Source organism: Canis lupus, chromosome 14 (assembly GCF_048164855.1).
Source record: "Canis lupus baileyi chromosome 14, mCanLup2.hap1, whole genome shotgun sequence".
NCBI lineage: Eukaryota > Metazoa > Chordata > Mammalia > Carnivora > Canidae > Canis > Canis lupus.
The window spans coordinates 25984321-26010466 of NC_132851.1; the positions used below are offsets into that span (position 1 = coordinate 25984321).

At 42.7% G+C, this 26146-nt stretch overlaps 1 long non-coding RNA gene across 3 annotated transcripts in view; it reads right to left on the reverse strand.

The window, feature by feature from the left end:
• The window catches only part of LOC140603835 (uncharacterized), a 62872-nt gene that overhangs the window by 22498 nt on the left and 14228 nt on the right, over positions 1-26146 (reverse strand). For 2 of the 3 annotated variants that reach the window (XR_012006817.1, XR_012006814.1), the window contains exon 6: positions 422-517. The exons of the other annotated variant lie outside the window; for it this stretch is intronic. This is a non-coding gene — a long non-coding RNA (uncharacterized lncRNA). The remainder of the gene's footprint in view (positions 1-421; positions 518-26146) is intronic. 3 annotated transcript variants of the gene reach the window in all.

The window sequence follows — 26146 nt, forward strand, 5'->3', positions numbered from 1 at the left end:
ACTAGTATTTTCTTTTAGAATGTACACTGCTAGAGGTCACACATCTGCTGCGCTAGTGGCAAAGAGGAGAGGTGTGCCTTCTAGTAAAACTATTCCCCAGAAGATCTTCCCCACTGCCCAAATGTGGAAAGACAAATGCATGTTACAGCCACGCAGCCAGCTTATTATGGAATTCTCTGGAAGCTGTCCAAGTTGGACAGAATCCTGCCTCCTCTCTACTCTGACTCAGCTAACCTCCCTGAGCCCATCTTCCCCCGTCCTCTGTCCTCTCACCTGCCTGAGTTGAAACCTGCTCCCTGCACACAGCCACACACAGGTGCAGCATTGACTTGAATGCTCCCCCCGCCCCACACCCTGCCCCGTCCTTCTAAGCATCTCAGTCGGTAACATAGTGCTTGTCAGTGATGTGCCCCAAACTCACCACAGTGTGGAGATGGACAGACCTGAGTTCAAATCCTGACTCCGACACTTCCCAGCTTCGTGCTCTTGAGCAAGTTACTTCACTTCTTGCTGATTCCTCATAAATAAAATGAGAACCGAGATAACCACCTAGTACCTAGTAACACTGCCAGGCTGCTTTGATGTCACTCAACGGGGTTTATTAAAACGAATAACGTTGGACGTGCCAGATGTTTATGCATTAGTTCATTCAAAAGATATTCACTGAACATCTCGTAAGTGAAGGCACCATTCTGGATTAAGAGGAAAAAGTCAGGTAAATAAACAACTCAGCCCCTGACTGAGAGCAGCTTATTATCTCAATAAACAAAGCCTCAGTCTTTGATACTGCAAGATAAGCTCTGTTCCTCTTGTTCTCTCCTCTGGAAGGGGAGCAACACATCAGCAACTGCCTTTGGTAACTGGGCTCTGCTGGGGTATCTGTCCTCTGGCTGAAAAAAGGAGACTGTTGAAAAGTACACAAGACGAAGCTATTTTCAATAAGACAAGCTCCAGCAGGAGTCCACGCAGAACCAACAGCAGTTTAACACAATCTAAAAGACACCCTGTCCCTTTCTTCCTTACGTTTCTCACTCATGCCAGAGAAAGCTCTGCCCCACCCAAGAACTGGGAGCCACAGCTGAGAGTTAGCAGGGCCAGCAGGTGAGTTCAAGGATGATGGTAACAAAACCCATCTCCCCAGTAGGTCCAGTTTTCTGTCAACAAAAGGAGAGAAGGTATATGAGTTCATTCTGACTTAGCCATGCCTCCCTCAGGAAGATGTAGATTTGGGAAGATTGTTTCTTCTCCAAGAAAGGAGGTGTCCTGGAGAGGAGAGTGGCTATCCCTCTGGTGTGCAGGGTTGCCAGGATACCCAGGGGGCTGCAGTGGAAGAGGGATTAGCAGGGCCAGGGCCATCGCCGGGGGCAAGGCCTGGAAGCAGAGAGGTCCTGGCAGTGAGGTGAAATACAGAACCCCAGGCAGACTCCTCTGGAATTAGTAAATCCCTCCTTGACATCAGGCTCAGGTCAGCAAAAGTCTTCCAGACCCCTTCTTGCTGTAGAGAGGGGACTCCTCCTACAGTGCCAAGTTAGAATTGGCTCAGGAAGCCCTGACTTCTTTGGGGGGCATGGGCAGCCCTGAGAGCAGGTGGCTAATCCACCAAAGCAAACCTCAAGATTGCAAAGCAGACTCCTGGGTTGTGGTGCAGAGGGGCTGCTTTCAACCCTACACTGGAACTTGGAAATCCCCCAGGGCCTTCTCCTTCCAAAGGGACTCCATCTGCTCCCAGGGGACTGGGTGGAAGCTGCTCTCTGGTACTTAAATGAGCTGTCCATCTGGTCAGGGGCTTGCTTCCCAAGCAAGTTACAGATTGGGATTGGAAAAGCTTGGTGATCTTTGCTACCTTCCTTATGGCTCAGAATTTTTCTCTTGTTAGGAAAGATATCTGGATGCAAACGTGGGCATTAATGACAGAGAAGATGAGAGAGAGGCAGAGAGAAGAAACATGTGGAAGCTCTGGTTCAAAACAAAACAAAACAAAACAAGTCATTTAAACAAGGACACAAGCCTCCATTAGCTGCAAAACTGCCCTAAACAAAATAATACGTTGTGACACATAGTGGCATTTATGCAGATGAATGGGAGACAGAAGTACACACCAAGCATTCTGAGGACTGTGTCATTAAAAAGATAGGGAGAAAATGCAGCCGTTTCTGCACAAACCAAGCAACAATCCAAAATAGAGAATGAGATGGGGAATGGGTGAGTAAGAGTGGCTCGCAGCACCTGCAGCTTCCTCTGTCAGGGTCACCCTGAGAGCTCAGGGAGCTGCCACTGAAACACACCTCTGGGGAGAGAGAAAAGAGAAGTGATGGTGAATTAGAGGTGGGGGGGTAGGGTATGTGGGTGAGGGGCATTAAGGAAGGTACATGATGAGATGAGCACTGGGTATTATACCATATGTTGGCAAATCGAATTAAAAACAAAAACAAAAACATAAAAACAAAGAAGAAGCTCAGTGGGCAAGTCTCAGACCTGCCCTCAGGAGTGGTCTCAGAAAGTCTTTAACACCTTGTTTGCCAGACTGTGGGGCGAGCTCTCTCTTCTGGGCCTGGGTAATATGGCTCAACTCTCACATTCTGCTTTATGTATATGAAGGGTCTTCCAAACCCTGAGATTATCCTCAGATAAGGGCTTTGTTTGGTGCAGTTTCCATTTCTTCCCCCAGAGCCTACTTGGTACAGAATAGATGAAGGAAGGAAGGAAGGAAGGAAGGAAGGAAGGAAGGAAGGAAGGAAGGAAGGAAGGAAGGAAGGAATAAGGGAAGGAAAGAAGGAAGAAGAGAAGGAATGAGGGAAGGAAGGAAGGAAGGAAGGGAGGGAAGGAAGGAAGGGAGGAAAGAAGGAAGGAGGGAAGGGAGGGAGGGAAGAGACAGGCAGCAGGACATACTGTGAACAACTCTTTCTCAAATCACATCTGGCAGGATCAAGTATCCTAGGCTCCCAATTCAGGCCGCACAGTGGTAACTCCTGGCCAAACTAGATGTATGAGCTTTGGCAAGTTTCCCATCTTCTACGTGTCTCACTCTCCTTCTGGATAAATGCGGGACTGTGACAGCGTCCACTTCATAGGGCTGTCACAAGCACTAAATGACACAGTGTATATAAACAGCTAATTGCAGTGTCTGGCACTAACAGATACACACTAAATATTAGCCATTATTGCTACGTAAAAAGAAGCAGCAATTAAAATAAAGCTGGTGGGGTTGAATCAAGTTGGGGAACACACAGCCCCACATGCTCCTACCTTCCTCCCTTGTCCCGTGGTGCTGAGAGAGCCCTGGTGCTCCCTATGGATATTAGAAATCTGTGGAAAGCAGCGAGTATCATCCTAGAAAGGACTCAAGCGTGCAAATCAAACCTGGGTTCTAACCCCAGATTCCCTGTTTTGAAGAAAGGAGAGTTACTGCACTTCCCTGAGTTGCAGCCCTCAGCTACAATTTAGGGATGAAATCTGCCTACCTGACAGCTGTGAGGATCAAATGAGAGAAAGTATGCGGAGCATTTAGAACCGTCTGGACACGTAGGGTCTTGAGGAATTCACCTCCCTCCATTCTAATCACTCCCTCCTTGGGTGCGCGGTAGTTCATTATTATTTCCCAAGCGAGCAAAGGAAGTCCCTTACTTACACAGCGACAGAGGAATTTGACAACATCCAGCCCCGTTTGGACATGTGAGGTGGTCCTTTCACATGTTTGATGGACAGCAGTTAGTACCTGGAGTCTCCTGCAGCCGGATCTGTCAGCCTGCTGCCAACATCAGGGACAGATCACAGCTTGATAGAACTGCCCCTTCCAGAGGCCACATCTTTAGTAGACAGAAAGAAAGAAAGAAAGAAAGAAAGAAAGAAAGAAAGAAAGAGAAAAAGAAAAAAATGCAAATCAAGAAATATGTGGCTTTTGAAATGATTTTCTCAATTGTCAGACTAGGATGCTCCCAGACAGCTGGTAACTCTGAGCAAATATGAATAAAGGAAAGACCCACGAATTCCCACCAAAAGTTCCATGAAGGACTCAAGAATGACAGCTATCTAAGTAAGACAGCAACCTGTCGCATAAAGAAAGAAAATTTCCTGGGATCCCTGGGTGGTGCAGCGGTTTGGTGCCTGCCTTTGGCCCAGGGCATGATCCTGGAGACCCGGGATCGAGTCCCACATCGGGCTCCCAGTGCAAGGAGCCTGCTTCTCCCTCTGCCTGTGTCTCTGCCTCTCTCTCTCTCTCTGTGACTATCATAAATATAATAAATAAATAAATAATAAAATTTAAAAAAAATTTTAAGAAAGAAAATTTCCAAACATGTGGCAGTGGAATTTTTGGCTCCAAAATGAAGGGAAGAAAAGAGCATTCCTCAGACAGGAAAGCAAAGATTCCTGACTACTCTGTCCTCCCACTTTCCTCCTTCCTTCCAAAATCAGAGCTTGAAGCTAGATTTTAAAGAGGAAGGACAGAAATAGAGGAATCAAGGAAATGGAGAATATTATCTTTAATTCACTGATTCCCTCAACAGATTGTTTTCCTCCTTTTTGCTAATTAACTTTGTAACATGGAAAATTTCTAACATGTATAAATATAGGATAACCCAATGAATTTATTTATCAACTATTTTCAACAATTTTCCAATCTTGTTCTATCTCTTTCTATACTCATTTCCCTTGCTCCTATATTATTCTTAAGGAAAATCTCAGACATCATATCATTTAATCCATATTTCATTCCTGCTCTATACTAAGCACCTTCCAGGTATGCTTACCCTGTGGCCAGGCAAAAATAGATTCCTTGCCCTCACAAATCTCAAAGAGGGACTTGGATCTTCTGAAACATGCAAAGTTGAGGAATTCATTTGCTTAATAAATGTTGTAGAGTATGACCAGTGCCAGGCACAGTACTCAATGCCTTATAATATTAACCTATTTAAATGGACTCCTCCAAACTCCCCAGTGAGGTAGGTAGTATCATTTTCCCCATTTTACCAATGAGAAAGTTGAGGCACAGAGAGGTTAAGTATTTTTGTCCCAGGTCACACAGATAGTAAACAGTGGAACTAAGATGAACAATTGCTCAGAGGGCACAGCAAAGGAAGCAGAACATTCTATCTTGGGCCACAGAGGAGTGAGTGGAAATTCCCCATGTAGACATGCGGAGAGAAGAGCATGAACAAAGGTCCAGAAGGGCTCGAGACAGGAAGAAAGGAAGCAAGAGTTCTGGAATGGCTGGAAGTGGACCTGGAATGGCAGGTGAGGTCAGGCTATGAAGGGTGTCAGGGTGCCATGCTGAGAGGTGTGGACATGCTGTGGCCTCTGGACAGCCACAGAGATTAAGCAGGTGAATGATGAGATCGAATAATCTTAGAAAGGTAACTCTGGACACTTTATGCAGGACAGAATGTAAGTGGGAGGACTAGAAGTCTGATGTGTGTTCAGGTAAGCTGGGAGGAGATCGAGCCCGAACCAGAGCAGTGGAAGTGGGAATGGAATGAAAGATACAGAAATAGGAGTCAAGTGACATGATGATAATTGGGACATATCTCAGAATGTTGGCAGAAGATCAAAGCTCTGTATGATAAAGATCAAGTGCTGCAAATTCTGATATTGGTGCTGGACACATCAGCAAAGAAGCTAAGATGTGGCCAGATCCTTTCCATCCCCCACCTCCACTCTTTGGATGAGAGCAGTCTAGAGATTTCTCCAGGAGAGATTTCTTTGCAGAACATCGTTGGCAATGTAGAGGACGAGTGTTCTCCTTTCTCAAGCCAAGAGAGGGAAGTCAGTGGCCCCCCAGGATCTACAGGGGACAAGAGTAGTGAAGAAATCCCAAGCCAGGAGTTGGGTGGGACAGAATAAGGTGCCTGACTCTTACTAAGGTGCAGAGGTCTGGGACCCACCAGAGCCAGAATGCTATAGCAGGAAAGGCCCAGAACTTCTGAGTTCACAGGCAAAGGCATCATATGTGTCATATGGGTTAAGAGACAGCCTGTCTGGGCCACTGCTTCCCAGCAGGAAGAGGCCAGGGTTGTTGGGCTGGCAGCCCATACTAAGAGGTGGTGAGAGAGGGCTACTAGGAGGCGCAGGGTGAGAGCACCTTGAAAGGGATGAGGAATGATCCACAGCAGGCCCCACCACTCTCTGATGAAAGCCCTACGTACAAGGGAGGCCCTGACTGGTATTGGCTGGTGTCTGAGGACTCAGAGCACCTCCAGCATTCCCAGGACTGGTGGCAATCTGTCTGTCCAGGCCTAAGCTGATTGTACAAACAATGTGGTTATGCCAAACACTTCCTTTCCTTCTGGAAGTCTGGAATTTTGGTATGTGCCAGGAAGACGGACCTATGTACCAGCCCGATACAAACTCTGGGTGTGTGGTCTCCAATGAGCTCATTGTCACGACTCCTTGCTGGAGAATGAGGCATATTCTGTGTGACTCCACTGGCAAGGATCTTTGGAAGCTCATATCCAGTTTCCATGTGCCTTTCCCCTTTGCTGATCTTGCTTCGTGCATCTTTGCTATAATAAATTATAGCTATGAGAACTACTCTACGCTGAGTCTCTTGAGTCTCCCTAGTGATTCCCCACACCTAGCTGTGCTGCCAAAGAACCCACCATCGCCCCCAAGAGAAGCCATGCCAGCATTTGGGTGTCTGCCAGACAAAGGGCGCAGATGTCAGATGTGATAACACGGATCATGTAAAACCATTTTTAGATTTTAATTTCTCAGTTTTCTCCTTGAGCAGATCCTGGGGAGAGCAGAAGCAGTGAGGGGTGTGTGGGAGGAGGGGGGAAAGAGCAAATGACAAAAAGAGAAGCAAATGAGCAAGGAGGAAGAGACGTGCAACCCCCTCCCACTTTGCGGAGTCTGGCTTGGGCAGAGGTGGGGAGGAAAGTTAGCAGAGGGTTGGAGCCTTGGACAGGATGGGGTAGGAAAAAGTAGTGAACTGGAGATTAAATTTTGATATTTTTCAATGTCAAACATAATCAAAAGTAATGAGATTAGAAAAACTAGGTGGTCTGCTTGAAATGTTGCCAAGGATGGGAATGAAGATCCAGAGCGTGTGTCTGAGGACAATATGGGAGCAGAGTGAATCTATTTCTTGGTTGGACTCTACCAAGTCCAGACCATTCAGTAGCACCAAAACCCACTTTCTGAATGCAAGCAAGCGTTTCAGAAAACCATGCAAGGCACACGGGGAAGCGTGTTCATCTATAGTTAAAAGAATTTTAGCTCTGCCCTTTCTAGCAGTGTGGTTTGGGGAGAAGTTTCTTAATCTCTCTGATCCTTGATTTCTGTTGTCGTAAAACGTGGACTTGAAGGTCAATCTCACACATGGATCACGATGGGAATAAATGAAAGAAGACACATCGGGGGCCTACTCGCTTTGGGGGACTCAGCAATAGGACCTTACTCCTATTGGCCACCCATCCTCTCCCGCCTTCCTTGGAGTTTTGCGAAATATTTGGAAGAGGAGTGACTTTGTGGGGCTGTGGGTTTTTTATGATCTTTATTTTGTTTGCAGGAGTGAGCATCTGCCCAAGTTTGCCAAACATGAAGTTGGTGAAGCTGGGATTCGGAATGCCTGATTCTCTACTGGCTCTCAAGTGAGACAAGTGAGTCCAGCACTGGCCCTGGGATGTGGTCTCCACTCCCACTATGAGTGGAGACTCACTCCCTGTCTCTCTCATCACCTATCACTGGGCTATGGTGTGTTCAAAGGGAATTTGGCTGTTTCCTTCCCTACTAACGTCACTCTGATGACGGCTCGAAGTTTACTTTTTCTATAAGAAGAGACATCTCCACATCCTTCCAAAGTACATCCTCTGGGATGTCACATGCCCTGAACAGTGCAGATATGCCTGACGTTCACAGCATGGAAAATACTGGATTTAAATAAAGCAAGTGAACAAAGTTGTTCATCAAGTGAAAGTAGCATTGCAAGCCACCCACCACGGCTGCAGGATGTTTCTGGGAACCAGAAGACCTACAGGCCATCTATTCAGCTGTGAAACTCAAAAGAGATTGCTTCCTCTAGAAACTGCCAGCTGGTCCTTCTGCCAACAAGAGCTTAAAACACTCCTAGCACACAGTTCTTAGGTTTCCCGCTTACCTTCCACTGCATATTTAGTCTTGAAGGGAGAGAGAATGCAAAAGCAGTAGAAACATGCACATTTCACAGATATGTTTTAAGCAAACTTTGTGCCTCCCTGAACTTCATTTTCCTTTTCCGAGAATGAGGAAGACAGACTAGATCAGTGGTTCTCAACTTTGCTGCAACTGGGATCATCTGGGAACTTTTTAAAAATAAGATGCCGGGTAGCCCGGGGGAGGGGGTGGGCGGTGCTCAGAGGTTTAGCACCGCCTTCAGCCCAAGGTGTGATCCTGGAGACCTGGGATGGAGTCCCACATCGGGTTCCCTGCATGGAATGGAGCCTGCTTCTCCCTCTGCCTGTGTCTCTGCCCCTTTCTCTCTCCCTGTGTCTTTCATGACTAAAAAAATAAAATCTTTAAAAATAAATAAATAAATAAATAAATAAATAAATAAATAAATAAATAAAATATAGATGCCCAGACCCTCTCCTCACCAATTAAATCAGAATGTCTGGAGGTGAGGTGGAGGTATGGGTGTTTTCCAAAAGCTCTTCAGGTAATTCAGACTGGAAGCTCCCACTAGGCTACATGATGCTTGTTATTTCCACCTCTAATATTCCTTTTATGATCCCTTAAATAAAGTGTGGCCATAAAGCAGTGGGATGGCTTCTCACACCTCTCATGAAAAGTCATCTGAATGCCAATCATTCTCTTTGTGTAATTGATGGAATCCAGGGCAGCCTGTGGACAGAAAAACTCATAACATGGCTTTAGAAACTTTTCTATTGCTACACATCTGGGAGGTAATGATGAAATCTTAGACCAGAGGAGTGACAAAGTCAAATTGTTACAGGGCCAGGCAAGGAACACAAATGTGTGACTGAGGCCAAATACAACAATAGGGATAGGTTTATGGAATTAAAAACATGTGCCCTGCCTATAGGTGTTCAAACAAGCTCTCTCTCTCCCCTCCCTCCCTCCCTTTCTCCTTTCTTTCTTAAATATCACATTGACAGGATGAGAGATTAACCTGTATGCTTACTTCACCTGTGGGTCACCTTTTTGAGATCCCTATTCAAGACATTCTGATACATTGGGAAAAAAAAATAACAAAAATATTCCAAAAGCTGTTGCCTCATCACTAGACCTCTCAGAGACACGATGTCTTCCACATTCCACATTGCAGTAGACCATGACATTGAGAGACAACAGGACCTACTGCCAAGCACGGCTCCAAACCTACTTAACCTCCCTTTCTTCATGCATCTCCATGGTTCTACAGATTTGGCTCCATAATCTTCACTCAAATATCTGCTTACTGTTCTTTTGGTTCTGTGTGCCATTCTGCATCACTTTTCCCACATGGAATTTTCAGCAGACGCTCCTCTCATGAAAGCATACTCTATAGCTTCAGGGAGGAGAGCCTCTCCAATCCCCCCAATCTTGGAGGCCTTTCCAACCAGCCGTCTCCTAACTCAGGGTTTCTCAGCCTCAGCATTACTGACATTTAGGGCCAGATAATTCTTTTGTGGGGAGCTACCCTATGCATTGTAGGATGGTTAGCAGCATCTCTGACTCCTACCCACTAGATGCCAGCGGCAACCTCTCCCACAGTAGTGACAATCAAAAATGTCTCCAGACATTTCCAAGTGTTCCCTGGGGAATGGAGACCCACTGCTCTAAGTGCACACAATGTCCCAGTGCCTGCGAGGAAAATGGTACAGTAAGCTCCATCAGTTTGGGACATAGCCAGCATAATATCCAAGCTTCCAAAAGAAAGGCCCCAGCTGAAAAGGGAACAAGCTTCAGTATGATCAGCTGTGTCAGTTCTATTTAATTGTAAATTTGGACAGGCTCTGCTGAGTGAAGTACAGAATGTTTTTCGCCTTGGGCACTGATATTATATTAGAATAAAAGCAACCTGAGAGGCATTTGTTTTTGTGGAGAGTGCGTGCATGGGCAAATCTCTGCTCATCATATTGTTTTGAATTAATGTGGAAGCTATAAATAAAATGTTCTCTCTTTTTGGGGTTGGCTTTGATCTATTGTTATCCCTCCCTTTTTAGAATCCTTTAAAGGCAATTTTCATTCAGATTCTTCATCAGTGAAGCAAGCAGACTTCAATAATTTTACTCAAAAGCCTCTGTCGCTTTCTGCACACAGGCCCCATGTCAATCAGCCAGGCAGCCCTCTCCCCTAGATGGCTGTCCCCCTAATGCCCTGGAGAATGAGGGGTGGATAGGCTAGGTTGAGATAACTTGGACAGGCGTGTAATGTGAAGAGAACAAGTTTGACTGACATTTTCCTCTTGTGTTAAGGTTATTGAATAATTATGGGAGAATTACTGCAGTCGCAATTCTCATGTGCCCTGGAGGAAGGGGCACAAAAGAGATGATTGGGGTGAGGGCCATGATTCAGAATCCTTGTCCCTGGTTGAGTCATTAATAAGCGAATCTTCCAAAGCAGTCTGCATTTCTGCAACTGCTGAGATCCACATGTGAAAGATGACATGAGTTTCCATTGTCACAAGGCAGTCGTGAGTCCAGAGTAATGAAACATTAGTGTGCCAGATGGGTGTGGGAGGAATGTGGTAAGGAGAAGGGAATGACCCTTCCTCTGAAATAGTTCCAGTACTGCCTCTTATTTGCTCTATAGTGTGAACTCCTCTGAGACTCCAGTTCCCTTGTATTTAAAATAAGAACAATCTTATTTCCTTCATAAGGCCATCAAAAGTTTTGGAAATCTACTATGGCCAAGTGCCAGCATAATGCTTGGTACATGAGAGGTGCTCCCCATCATCATCACTATCATCATCATTCTCTTCCTCCTCGTTGTCATCATCACTATCATCACCATCATCATCATGACTGGCACCATCATTTCTTCTTAGAGAGATGAATGGGTCAGTGGATATGTGCTATATATTTCCCCCTCTGTGGCAAAGAGCACACTAGGTTATTCTTTCCATGGGCAAGGGTAGAGAACTTCCTTCAGTCTCTTAATTTTAGAGAAAAGTGGATACTTCCCTAGAGGTCTGATTATTGTATACTTTCCGTAACTGAGTAGATAACAGTAGCATTCACAAAGACTTAATTCAAAGGTCCAGAAGTCTACAGAGGGGGCTGTGCAAATTGAATATATGCTTCCCTGCCTTTCTTTGTCTAGAAGAACATGGGCTGTGATTTCATAGAAATTGAAAGACCCACATATCAACAAACATCCTCTGCACTTCAACTTGCATGTCCCGGTGGGTTAGTAAAGGGCGGATTAATGGGTAGGTCATGGACAAAGAAGGCAAATGCACATGGAATCAAACACTGATTTTTTGTTATAATAATTGTGGGACTTTTACTCTAAGCCTCAGTGTCTTATTCTGAAAAGGTGGGTAGGATAATTCTTACTTCTGAGGATTATGTTCTGGTGCAGTTTCCACTACGACGTGAGACAAACTAGAGAGGAGAATTGTGTTCCATGAAAGAAGGGCATCAAATAAAAATTATCTTAAGGGCTGTAAGATACCAAGACAGAGGCAACCATTTTGCCTGTAGTTAGATTTGAATAACAATGAGAGAGGAGACTTTCCTTTTCCTCCACCCAGGGTAGTGGCCACACTGTGTGAGGCTGGAGAGAGGGGAGAGGGGGGCTCTCTTACATTTTAATCTAAGCTGCAGCTGCTCTCAGACACAAAGGATCAGACAGCCATAAGGCAAAATGACAGGAGCATCAGAAATGCTTACTCAGGAGGAGGGTCAAAGCCATCTGTGAGTTCACCAAAGACAATCCAAGAGATCTGTGGCCCAGGAAGGAAAGATTAGGAAGGAATGAGGTCTCATAAATTTTGTTGTTTGGGATGAAGTTGGAAACAGTTATTTGTTTATTGTGATCCTTTGGTATTTCCAGCTGGTGTGTCATGGGAAACAACGGTGACACATGGATTTACAAACTGCTCATCCTTGTGGCAAACAGGAAATGCACTGTTAGGTTTGTTGGAAAGAATTCTATCACAAAGTGCCTTACTAGAAATTAGGAGTCCAATTTATAGTCCCAGTTCTGGGATCCCTGTGTGGCGCAGCGGTTTGGCGCCTGCCTTTGGCCCAGGGCGCGATCCTGGAGACTCGGGATCGATTCCCACGTCGGGCTCCCGGTGCATGGAGCCTGCTTCTCCCTCTGCCTGTGTCTCTGCCTCTCTCTCTCTCACTGTGTGCCTATCATAAATAAATAAAAAAAAAAAAATTAAAAAAAAAAAAAAAAATTATAGTCCCAGTTCTGCCTTCCATGTGATGCTGTGGATCCTAAACCAGGCCTTGCCAACTCGACACTCATCTATAAAATCAGTTGTTGACTTTGTTGGAGAATCCTCATCTGCAAGGTCAAGTTGTTGAATTTTGTAGTAATTCTGTTGTTGTTCTATCTGAGGCTTTTGGAACCTGAGTCCAAGGTTCTTGGGATATACCTGAGTGAACAGTGGAAGTCTGCCTCTCCTTCAGCCATCTTGCAACTAGAACAGAGGAAAATCTCCCTATACCAAACCTAGCAATTAGCTCCATACACTCAAGGGATCAATTTTATTCTGTCATGAATTTGGCACTCTGTCTTCCCAGCAAAATGTGGCTAGCACTTAGGCCTTCCCCAAGTTAAAAACCAATAGCCTGGAGAGAAATCCAGCTTTAACCAAAAGATGACATATGCACCTCAGAATGGCATCCTCCCCCTACATGCAGGTGGCTCACCTGCAGACCTGAATTGCTCACCAAAGTCTCTCAGTAGCCCGGTGGGGAAATAAAAGCAAAAACAACTTCACATTTCAGAGATTTTAGAGACTTTTCCTCATTTGGAGCGTGTGTGGAAATGAATTTTAAGCATAAATCTATGCTTAGTGAGCTTGAAGCAAATTGGAATCTTGACCACAAGGAATGAAGGTGGCTAATCTAATTTGAAGACTGCATGCAGGCAAATGAGTGTCTGTGAGCTTCTTGGGACCCATGTCCTTCTATTGCCAAATACTCTAGAGAAAGAAATAATGCATTCATCTTCCAGGCAGGATAGGTCCTCAAGAAATGCTGAGAGCTTGCTTCCAGCTTTAAAACAGTGTGACTGTATGGGTCTGTGATCCTGTGATCCTTCAAAATTACTTGATGAAAATAGAAATGCACCTCAATAGGGTCACACATAGTAGTAATGGAAGTTAACCAAGCTACTTGTTATTAAGCACCTGCCATATGCCCAGAAGTATTAAATAGAGCACTCTTTTCTCTCTCTGTTCTCCCTACCTTTCTCTACATAGATAGATATAGATATAATCTCACACCAAGAACCCTCGCCTTCACATTATTATAACCATTTTAAGATGAAGTGATTGAAATTCAAAGAGGCTACATAATTTGACCCTGATAACCAGCTACAAGACGAAGAGTCTGCACGTCACCTCTGATCAGTCCAACTCTAAAGTATCCTTCACTGTTTCATCCTTCACGGGCACATATTTGATATAGATATATTTGCAAAAACATAAAGTGATAAACAGTCATAGTCAAGGTGGTATAATCAGTATAGTTTGGTCAATGATTGCTAGAAATATCTCCCAAAGAAAAGAAAATTGGAGACAGTTTTCTCTGATGATTCAATATAATAAGACAGCACTATACCTCAAATTAAAAGGTGAGATATTTGGCAGGGCATTTCCTTCCAGGAGTCGTTTAGGGTCTTGCTAACTCAAAATATGGTCCAGGAACCAGTGGCATTGACATTCACTTGAGAGCTTGTGAGAATTTAGAGCTTAGTCCTAGGGCTACTGGATCAGAATCTGCCTCTTAACTCCAGGAGTGATTCTTACTTGCATTAAAAGTTTGAGAAGTATTGATTTAAGACACCAATGAATAATATGGATTATTCAGAGAACCATGGATACCCACAAATCTGGGCTTCTGGAACGTTGTGATTTATAAAGATTTTTAAATCTTTTACAAAGAGCATGGTATATGATAATATGACAACATATATTAAACACTAACTCTATCCCAGGCACAGTACTAAGAAGTTTGTATTTATTATTTTATTTAATTCTTATAGTTCTAAATGGTGGCCAGTCAAGGGCACCTCAGTGGCTCAGTCAGTTAAGCATCCAACTCTTGATTTTGGCTTAGGTCATGATCTCAGGGTTGTGATTGAGCCCCAAGTGCTCAGTGGAGAGTCTGCTTGTCCCTCTCCCTCCCCCTGCTTGTGCTTGCTCTTTCTTAAATAGATAAATAAATAAATAAATAAATAAATAAACCTTTAAAAAATAATAAAAGGTGGCCAGTCATTATTCTCATTTTGTAGAGTAGGAACTGAAGTTTATAGAGATCAATGAACATGTTCTTAGTCACTTAGCTGGTAAGGAGTGGCTCTGGGATTTGAGCCCAGACAGTGTGATATTAGGGCTTCCACCTTGAATTGATTAGTGTATACTATACTGCCTCTCCAGCCCAAATGAGAAAACACTCAGGAGAGTCAGGTGGACCATTGTGCTTCATGGAGTTTAGCTAGCATCTCAAGTTTCATCAAGAGCCTTACTATACCCAGGTGCAACCTCCCATCAGTTACCAGTTCTGCGGGAGGCAATTTATTACCTCTTGAATAGTAGTTAAACTAAATTTATTACTAATTAATTAAATGTGGATTAATTAGAAATCTAATTAAGCACAGCAATCAAGGAGTATCAATAATAATGGTGTGAATGGGCAAGATCTGCCTCCTGCTATGACACACTGACACTGACCCAACCCCACCTGCAGCACGTGCTTGCCCAAAGATGTTTAACCTGGATCAAATTAGAAGAGTGACAAACTCAGAGAACTGTTATAAATTAAAGGAGACTAGATAGACATGCCAACCCAATGCTGCGGATAACCCTTAACTGAATCCCGAAAGGGGTGAATGGTGGTGGAGATACCTCTAAGAGTGGTTATAGACACAGTTGAGGATATCCACATAGGTACTATCAGTATCTTAAGCAATAGAACTGTATTGGCGTTAAATTAATTGAGTGTGACCATTGTATTGTAATTTCGTAGACTAAGTCCTTGTTCTTAGGATATGCATGGTGAAGGGTTTGGGCTTCGAGAATATTTAATATATGTTCCTTCTTACATGGTTCTAAAAGAAAGGAGCAAGATAAATCAGATGTGGCAAAATGTTAATTTGTGACCCTAGATGAAATAAATATGGGTGTTCGTTGTACTATTCTTTTGACTATTCTATAGGCTCAAACTTCAAATTTATTTTTTTTAAGATTTTATTTATTTATTCATGAAAGACACAGAGAGAGAGAGAGGCAGAGACACAGGCAGAGGGAGAAGCAGGCTCCATGCAGGAAGCCCAGTGTGGGACTAGATCCTGGGACTCCAGGATCACACCCTGGGCCGAAGGCAGGAGCTAAAGCGCTGACCCACCCAGGAATCCCTAAAACTTCAAATTTAATATTTGGATAAAGTGAATTAGTGCTGATTCAATGTTATTTCAATAAAATAATGTCACTTAAGTAAGAGAAAAAGGATAGTGTATGGTGGGGGAGAGATGTAGGGATAAGGGAATGGGGAGAAAGCCATGCTTGGAAGACCATAAACTACTAGCAACCTCGGTGAGCCAAAGGTAGGGGGTCTGCTAGTGAATATCATCTGTATGCATTTTGAAGTGTAAGACTGCAACTTACAGAGAGATCATTGCCCACTTTGGTGTGGTTTGCTAGCCTTGCTCTGCCATCACCAGTGGGTGGTCCCAGGATTCCCCCAACAGCCATTATTTTGAACCAATATTCTCAAGCATCCTTTGCATTAGTCCAGAAATGTTTTGGGGAGTTCCTAGTGACCCCCAGCCCACTTTCTTTGTTGAAGAATTGGTCTTAGGCAGTCACATGTGTCCCATCATACCCTCACCCCTAGCCACAGGAACTGTATAATTAGACGGCTGAACTGAGGTGGATCAGTCACATTTCCCAAGCACAGAGAAAATGAATCTGATATGGAGAGTCTGAGTTGAAAAACCATGTGGGATCAGACTAAACTATAATCAAGAGCATGCTGAAGTTATGAAGAAGCAGAAACCATAAATTCCCAGAGAAAGGTGGTCATCTGTAGAGAATGGAGAATAGAAGAGGTATGAGGAAAGGGATGCCTGGGTGGCTCAGTGGTTGAGCATCTGCCTTTGGCTCAGGGCATGATCCCAGAGTTCCGGGATCTAGTCCCACATTGGGCTCCCTGCAAGGAGCCTGCTTCTCCTTTCCCCGTGTCTCTGCCTTTTCTCTGCATCACTCATGAATAAATAAATAAGATCTTTAAAATATATATATATAGAGAGAGAGTATGTGGAGAAATACTGGCGAGAGACCCAAGTCCCCAGAGAATCAGAAACAACATAGGAGCTGGCTCATGCAAAGGATTCATAACTCCTAGCTCCATTGCCCATTAAGCTTGAACTCCTCCCCACCTCACCCCCTGGGAATTCTCTTTTCTTCTCTTCTCTGAACTAATAATTAGCAAAGTTTCAATTCCTCCAGCAGGCATCATCCCCAAGCCCTAAACTATTCATCCCATTCTCTCCTTCCTTTCATTCAATCCCTGTCTCTGAGCCAGCTCTGCACCTGGGCTCACTTGAATGGTGACATGATTTATTTTACTGTTTCCTTTGTTAATGCATGGATTGGTGGGATATTTGTTCTATTTCCAGTATACTGATTGCCTTAGGGACTCTAGAGGGCCACGGACAGGAGCTGCACTACTTATGTTTTTATTATAAAAGTAATACATGTTGATAATAGAATTCTTGGGGAGAAATAGAAAAGGTAAAAGAAGAAAAAGAAAAATCATTTATAATTCTATCATCCAGACATAAATTCTATTAATATTTGGACTTATTTCCTTCAAGTTTTCTTAGACTTAACAATATAACTCAGATTATGTAGCACATACAATTTTGAACTCTCATTTCCATTATGTGGAAAGCATTTACATATATAATATATGTAAATTGTATATATTATTATATTATTATAATATTACATATAATTTACATGTATATTAGAGATTTTACTTATTTATTTGAGTGACAGAGAGCCAGAAAGAGACAGTGCAAGAGCAGGGAGAGGAGCAGAGGGGGAGTGAGAGGAAAAGAATGCCAAGCATATTCAGCACTGAGCACTGAGCTTAATGTGGGGCTTTATCTCATGACCCTGAGATCGTGATCTGAGCTGAAACCAAGAGTTGGATGCTCAACACACTGAGCCACCCAGGCAGCCCTATCTATATTTTTAAATTTTTGTTAAAGTGCTCTAAAATTGGCATGATGTTCTACTAGATATAAAAAATGTAAAACATGTAAACATTTGAAATAATCTATATACACCCTTATTATTGTACATGTTGGTTGTTTTCATTGCTTGCAAACATAAATAACTCTGGGATAAATATCTATGTGTGTTTTAGATTGTTAATGCAAGTGGTCAAACCAGTTTCACCAAAGGTTTCACAATTCACTCTTTCACCTCTGGTATAAAAGTTTCCGTGACAGCATTCTTTCCTTGCACTGCTGCCATTGTTTCAATGTTTACAAATCTGATCATAAAAAAAAAAAATGGTAGCTCATATTTGTTTGTATTTTTTTAAGATTTTATTTAAATTCCAGTTAACAGTATTAGTTTCAGATCTACAAAGTAGTGATTCAACACTTCTATAGAACACCCAGTGCTCATTCCAACAAGTGCACTCCTGAATCCCCTCATCTATAGCTCCCACCCACTTCCCTCTCGTAACCATCAGTTTGTTCTCTATAGTGAAGTCTGTTTCTTGGTTTGCCTCTCTCTCTCTCTCTCTCTCTCTGTCACTTTTTTCCCCCTTTGTTCACTTTTTTGTTTCTTAAATTCCACATGAGTGAGATCATATGGTATTTGTCTTTTTCTGAATTATTCTGCTTAACATTATACTTTCTAGTTCTCTCCATGTTGTTGCAAATGGCAAGATTTCATTCCTTTTTTAAGACTGAGTAATATTCCATTATATATATATATATATATATATATATATATATATATATATGTATACACACTGTATCTTCTTTATCCATTCATCAGTCAATGGACACTTCAGCTGCTTCCATAATTTGGCTATTGTAAATAATGCTGCAACAAACATAGGGATGCATAAGATGTGAGGGTGACCTGGCTGTGACACCTGTCACCCCATTGATAACTAGTATTGATTTGGTTGATCTGCCTGACTAGGCTGGTGTCCCCTTCCTCCCTCACTGCTCCTTGTGCATCCCTCTGGAAGCTGCACACTCGATCAGTTGAAGAGGACTACCAGCCCCAACAGAGGAAGATTTTTTGGGGGGTGGGGGGATTTGGATGAATGGTCCAAAGATACAAACTTCCAATTGTAAGATAAAGAAGTACCAGGAATGTAAGTACAACATGACAGCTATGATTAACACTCCTGTGGGGTATATTTGAAAGTTGTTGAGAGCGTAGACCTAAGAGTTCTCATCACTGGAAAAGAAGCATTTTTTTTCTCTTTTTCCTTTTCTTTCTCTATATGAGATGATGGATGTTAACTCACTATGGTCATCATTTCACAATATATGTAAGTCACGTCATTATGTTGTATACCTTAAAGTTCTGCAGTACTCTATGTCAGTTCTATCTAAAAAAAAAAATAAAGAAATATTCAGAGACTTTTTAAAACCCTCTTAAAAATACCAAAGAATCCCATTGTTGAACTGACCCTAAACTCATTTTATATGGGAAGCAGCTTTTGAAATTGTAACTCAGTTTTCCTTTGTTCCTAATCTCCAGACTTGTCACAGAATGTTCACATTTCATTTTGTAATTGTAATAGCATTTATATGTCTGCAATTTTACTTCCCATAGAAGCTGGAGATGGCTTGTACCAGATCAGGAAAGCCGATTGTTAAATCTTCAGGAATTTCACGAGCCGATGGTTAAATACAGCTGTTTTAAATTACATCAGCTTAAAATCTAATAAATCGTACTAAAAAACAAAGGTTTTATCAGTATTCTAAACATCACTTCCTAATTATTTTTCTATACTTTAGTACTATCTGTGTCCTTGAGTTCCTTTGCATCTACTGCATCTGTGTGATGGAGACTCTATACAATGGTGCACTACTGAGCATCTCTTCCCAGCTTTGCATTTGGCGATGTCACGTTTGTAGCCTGAAATTTGCCACTGTAGTATTTACTCCACCGAAAGTGGAAAACACCACAAACCAGGGCTGACCTTCTCTCTCTCATACCCACAGTCCACTCTGCAAGGGTGAAAGCCATTGTTGAATTCATCAGTCCACCAATGCAAGGAGGGTGTACTCATCAGGGGACAGGTTCAGGATTTGTGGCAAAAGCTTGAATTCCAAAGTTAGAGAAACTAAAGTTCTCCTTCTGGTTCTGTCATTTGCCAACTCTGTGGCTTTGGGTACATTATACAACTTCTCTGAACCTCACATTTCTCACTTATAAAATGAGAAGACTATCTGTCAAGATGACTTTATTTTGAGATATTGACAACCTAAATATGCTAGGTATTCTTCAAGGTGTCATCATATCAAAAGATTCAATAAATGCTATTATTATTTTTACTACTGTAATTATTGCTAATTTGACATAGAAATATAAAGTATAACTCTAAGAGTTATCATGTCAGATAAGGCAGGGAAAAAAACCTCTCCACTTTCGATAGCAGAAATAATTATGATAGGGCTGAGAATAATCCAATGCTACATAAATAGAGGAAGGGAAGGTTGTGGAGGGTGGGTGGAGGAACAGAGGGAGGAGACGAAGGTGCTCCAGGGCACAACTGGTTAGCATGCAGTACTTATATGGAAGGAGGAGATGAGGTTACAGGGGGAAGTAGGGACAAAGTGTGGAAAATCGATGTGCCCCACTAAAAAATTGTACCCAGATTCTCAGGCCAATTAGTAAGTACTGAATGGATCTAGGCAAGAGACGACTACAATCAGAGTTGTGTTTTAGGTAGATCATTCTGGTATCAGCATGGAAATGAAATGTAGAGACCAAAGCTGATAAGAGAAAGGAATTGGGAAGCTACTGTATGGTCTAAGTGAGAAAGCACAAAGGTTTAAATTAAGGTCAGTTAAACAAAGAGCAACAAATGGTAAAGAAGGCACCGAGGAGCTCTCTGCTTATAGAAACATTTTCCCATCCTCCCATCCTTCCTGCAGAGATAAACAGTGCCAGACCAAATGCTTGTAATATAATATTCCAATCTATCATGAACTGGAAAGATAAATTCATGCCTCCCTCTCACTGCATTCGTGATTAAAATGATCATCACCGAGCAGCACTAAAAAGATAACGGTATTAAACACTTTTTATAGGGTAAAAATTATCTAAGAATAAAATGACAAATTGATATGCTACCTGGAACTCTCTAGCACAGGAGTTGGGAAAAACTTCTGTAAATGACGAGACAGGAAATACTTAAGGATTCAAGAGCCATACAGTATCTGTTGCACTGACTCAGTTTTGGGGTTATAGCATGAAGGTAGACATTGACAACATCTGAATGAATGAGCATGGCTGTGTTTTCACACTCTAGACTTAACAGGCACTCAAGAGTACATGTTGGGAGCATAGTCTCTGCCATTTTCAAATCCTGACATTTTATTATTCAGTGCCCAAAGGAAAGTCCACCACAAAGGCTTGATCCAGATAAAATCCCACACCCTGAGAAGGATTGCTCACAAGTGGTCTCATTTCTCTCCACATGCCCTAATGCGCAGTGGACATCCCCGTAACCCTATTTCCCCAGCTTGGCGCAGTGATGACTTGTGAGTCGCTTGGCAGGCTGATGCCTGATACCTTAAGCAATCGCTCTCTGCAACATTAAAGTGCTACTTCCCGGGTAGAGGCTGGAAGAACCCAGTGGAGGAAAAAAAAAAGAACCCAGTGAGACAGTGAGCATCATTGACTGAAATTTTGAGAGATAGTAACACTGTTTTATTATTATTCCCAAAGTAGATTTTAATGAAACCATTTATGTCCAGTCCTCCGTCCTTCTCAAGCTCCATAGAAGTTTGTGTGATCATCCACACATCATACCACTCCTTTCAACAATGTGCCTTAGTGATTATTTTGGACACACTTAAGGAATAAGTGAAGGGGAGGAGGAACGTATAAGAGAAAGAGCCAGAAGGCTAGAGGTCTGCTCCTCACTCCATCATCTTTGTCACTTTGGGAAAATAACACCCCATCTTAAGACCTCACATCTATGTAACGATGGGGTTGAAATACATAACTGCAGAAATGCTCAGACTAAATTTCATCTCTGTGTCTACCTCGGGGCTTTTTTTCTCTTTCCCCCACTTCCTTTTCACAAGAAGTCCTCCCTTCTGGGTCAGTGTTTTTAAACATGTGATCCTGGGGCACATTTTTGGGCAATCCCAATCAGCTGGGAAGCCTGTTAGAAATGTAGATGCCCAGGGGCGTTTAGGTGACTCAGTTGGTTAAGCCTCCAAATCTTGATTTTTGTCTCAGGTCATGATTTCAGGGTTGGGAGACTGAGCCCTCCATCAGGCTCAGATGCTTAGCAGAGAGTCTGTTTAAGATTATCTCTCTCCTTCTGCCCCTCCCCACTGAGTGCACATGTCCACTCTCTTTATCAAATAAATAAATGCATCTTAAAAAAAAAAAGAAAGTAATGCAGATGCTCAGATTTAAGTGATAAGAAAAAAAATGGGGGAGGGGGTATGAGACTTTGATATCTTTATTTTAACAAGCTCTACACTTGATTTATACTCATTAGAATTTACAAATTTCTAAGCTTCTTGCCTATAATCCTAGAGGACAGGGAGCACATTTATTTTGATTACAACTATATTCCAAGCACTTAGTACAGTGTCTGGCACTCAGATGACATGCAATGAGTTTTTTGAAGGAGTTGGTTAATGAATCTATGGAATGAACTCTGAGTTCTACAGATTTGGTTCTCCCTTCATTGGAAATGTCCAACCTACTGGCTGCTGAGAACATAATCAATAAAGCCAATGGTCATTATGGTAGCTGCTAAAAGCACCAAAATGTGAATCTGTTTCTCCCACATGAGAGAGGCTCTGTGGACATTTTCTTCCTGCAAGTGCTGAGTGGGGAAAGATTTTTGGACAGGAGAAGAATTTGGTGTCCTTCAGTCACACCACCTAGGAAGTCTATCTGCCTTAATTCCCAGTGTGAAACCTCCAACTGTGTATGCCTGGAGCCTGGTGCTTCAGAGCTTGGGTAAGTAAGGACAAGGGGCCCCTAGTAGCACTCACTGGTCCTGCCTAGGCTGTTTGGTGGTCACTCTGCACCCCATTTCTAGCTCTTTGGCTAAGGATGAATATAAATTTTGGAGGTCTTCCAGTTTCTTTGACTGATCTAATCCCTTATCACCCAGATCCAGCATCCTCATGCTACCACCAGGTTGCTCAAATATTATTCACTTATTCATTCACAATTTACCCAACATCAACCAAATGCTGACACTGTTAAGTTGCTCAGACCAGAAAACAAAAGCAGAAAATTTCTACATTTGAGGAATTCACATGATAAAAGATTGTTTTATCACAACAAGGAAGGGTAAGATGTATATCTCAACCATAAAGGGTGACATAGAGAATTGGTAAAAGTAAAACAAGGGATGTTTGCATCGTACGTTCATTCTTTCGGCAGACATTTAGCGAGCATCTCCCAAGCACCAGTTATAGTCTGAACTATATTGGAATATAGCTTTGAACCTTCTAGAGCTTGAGTGAGTTCACTAAATGATCAAGAAGGAAGGAATTCAAAAGCAATGGGAGTGGCCGTCATAAAGGAATGGAGCCAAACATCCATGGAGTTTTCCAGTATTTCTCTTCTTTTTTTAACTCTTTCATTTTTTTCTTTTTTCAAAACTTGCCAGTTCCTCTTCCTGGGGTACATCATAGGAAACAAGACAAACTATTTGGTAATATTATGATATAGACTTTCACCCCAGTCATGTCCCTAAGGTTTTAAATAATTCTATTAATGAAACTATGGGCATTTAAGGCAGCTCAGGATGGAGCATAGATGTGCATGAAGGGACTATGTGCTGACCACTAGTTCCCACTTCTAGGTCTTCTTTTATTAGTGATAAGGCCACCTCTGCAGAGAGCTGCAGGGTTACTTCATAAAGATTTGATGATTGAAAGGTCCAAGGTTGGCGAGAAGGCATCCTGTCTCCCTAGGCCCCAGTAGAGCTTCTGGAACAGCCCAAGTAATTGTGGCCAAATAGGGTTCACTTTTTCAGATACTCAAAATAAACGGATTTGCTCACATTCAGAAGTAGTCCTTGCTGTTAGAAGCTTCCAGAACACAGTGGGTGGGTGCTGGAGGAAAACTCGTAGTAGCAGAACAGATTGGCCAAGCTTTTTAAAAAAATAATAATAATTCCAGCTTCATGTGAATGATTTAGACACTTCAGAGCCACTATGTAACATTAGAATGTATGCTTTTCACCCCTCCTGTCTAGAGCAAAACTCTTTTCCACTTTCTTCAACCCTTTCTGACAATTTGTAGTTGGCATCAAGCATTTTGAATGTGGCATTTTGATTTGGATGATGACAAGATATTTCTTGAAACTGATTTGCTTTATGCCGAATATGAAATTGGATTTGTGATGGTTGGAGCAGATGGAAAACCCATGAAAAAAATACCGGAGCCACCACATTGCAGGCCCAGGGGCTGTGAAATCAGGTTGTGTTCAGATAGAGGGAGGTGGTACCCCAGGGCTCTAGCTCAGGATAAAATGGAAGAAAAATTAGCCAGGTAATGGAGAGGCACTCAATTCCCTTTGAACTGGTTCTAGTCTAAGTTTTTCATAGGCTGTCCTAACAGGTCTATATAGACAAATTCAAACAACCTGAGTTCCCTGAGGTAGATCCCCCACCTCCTGCCTTTCTCTCAGGTCTCCGCTGTCCCCTGGCTGCATGGATGCACGTAATTTCTGGTATGCAGTCCTCCTCTTCCTCCACCTCTTACCCTCCATTTATCTCCCTCACTCTCCTTTCTTCTTCCTTCTGTCCTCCTCCTGCCTCTACCCACCTCTTTTTTCCTTTCCCCATCTCATCCTGCCTTTTTGATGTGCTCCAGCTGCTGGGCCTCTGTTCAAATTCATTTTTTCCATTATTTACAGGGAACAAATTAATGGCAATTATCCGAAACAGAATGGGAAGCCCTCGTTCCACCCCCTCTATAAGTACGGGACATGGACTTCACGCAGCGGATTGGTGAGGGAGAGGAGCCATGAGTACAAAACCTATGGACCTCACTGTAGACCCCTCAAATGGGGGATTCTCTTCCTCCACAGCTCAAAAGAACTCCCTGAGAACCTTCAGATTGAACAGTGGTCTGCTGGTTCCTGCTTCTCTCCACTTGGACCCCACCTGTTTTGGATCAGGGGACACTACCAAGGAAAGGTGAAGGCTACTATTAGCCTAGGGCAAACATTCTCTTGAAACCTAATATAATTTTACCATGTCCTCCTGCTTCCATCTTGTAGTCTTTATTCTGCAACAACCAAAACCTGCTAAGTAGACTTCATACAAAATCTGTGGGGATCCCTGGGTGGTGCAGCGGTTTAGGGGATCCCTGGGTGGCGCAGCGGTTTGGCGCCTGCCTTTGGCCCACGGTGCGATCCTGGAGACCCGGGATCGAATCCCACGTCGGGCTCCCAGTGCATGGAGCCTGCTTCTCCCTCTGCCTATGTCTCTGCCTCTCTCTCTCTCTATCATAAATAAATAAAAATTAAAAAAAAGAAAGACAAAATCTGTGAATGATCCCTGGTCTTCTCTCCTTTTGGACAAAGCCCAAGTTCCTTGCTGTGGCTCACAGGCCCCTCTATCCTCTGCTATTTTTCTCCTCTGAGGCCACTCCCCTGACTTTCCCAGCTCCCCATCTCTTTATAATCTAGTCATGATAATGTATACATCTTTTTTTTTTTGATAATGTATGCATTTATCCCTGGTCATCAGTGGGATCCCAGTTCTCTTGGTGGAAGCAGCTTCTCTACCCTTTTTGCTAGTGCATCTAGATAACTCTATTTGTCCTTTCACTTAAAGCTTCAACATCGACTCTGCCAGGAAGCCTTCCTGATTCTCCTACCGCATAGACCTACAACCTGCCATCCACATGCATGCCCTCTTTCCTGAACATATACAAGTATACATTCTAAAAAAAAAAAAAAACAAGTATACATTCTATCCATACAACCCACACTCCTCAACACATACAGACTCATCTCTACAGAAGTCCACACAGCCACACTTAGGCCACGTACACATAAGTCAAACCACACACATCAAATCGAAACATATGAAATTTCTGATATTAGATTTTTTTACCTCTATATTCTCAACCTATGTGGGGGAAGCACCACTTTCACCCATAAATACACACCTATTCCCAAATGCACATACTCTTGCTCAACAAACTCCCCTCGAGTGCTCCTTCTACTAAATATAAATTGCATGGTATTCTCATCCCTCTCGTGCTCAACATTTCTGGTGACATTTCTGATAGTGAGTTGGGCATTAATGTCTCAGTATATACTTTGGAATGATGAACTTGCTCCTCCCCAGAAGCCTAGGGTGGTTGGTCCAAGGACACCTGGAATGAAGTTCCCTCAGTATTTCAAGAATTCCATCATGTTATAGAGTAGGAGAAATCATTAAGTCAATATGTAGAGATTTATGAATAACAGAAGTGTTTAAAAACAGTACAGAAGGTATAATACAGAGGAGGATGAAAAGAATGCAGTCCAGCTCCACAAATATTGAGAACCTGCCATGTGTCAGTGTTATGGACTGGATTGTTCCTCCTTCCAAACTCAGATAACTGAAGCCCTAACCTTCAATGTGACTGTATTTGGAAGTAGGGCCTATAATGAGATAATAAAGGTTAAGTATGATCATAAGGGTGGAGTCTTAATCCAAAAGGGTTGGTGTCCTTCTAAAAAGAGGAGACACAAGAGATATCTCAGTCTCTCCCTCTGTCTACACACACAGAAGAAAGGCC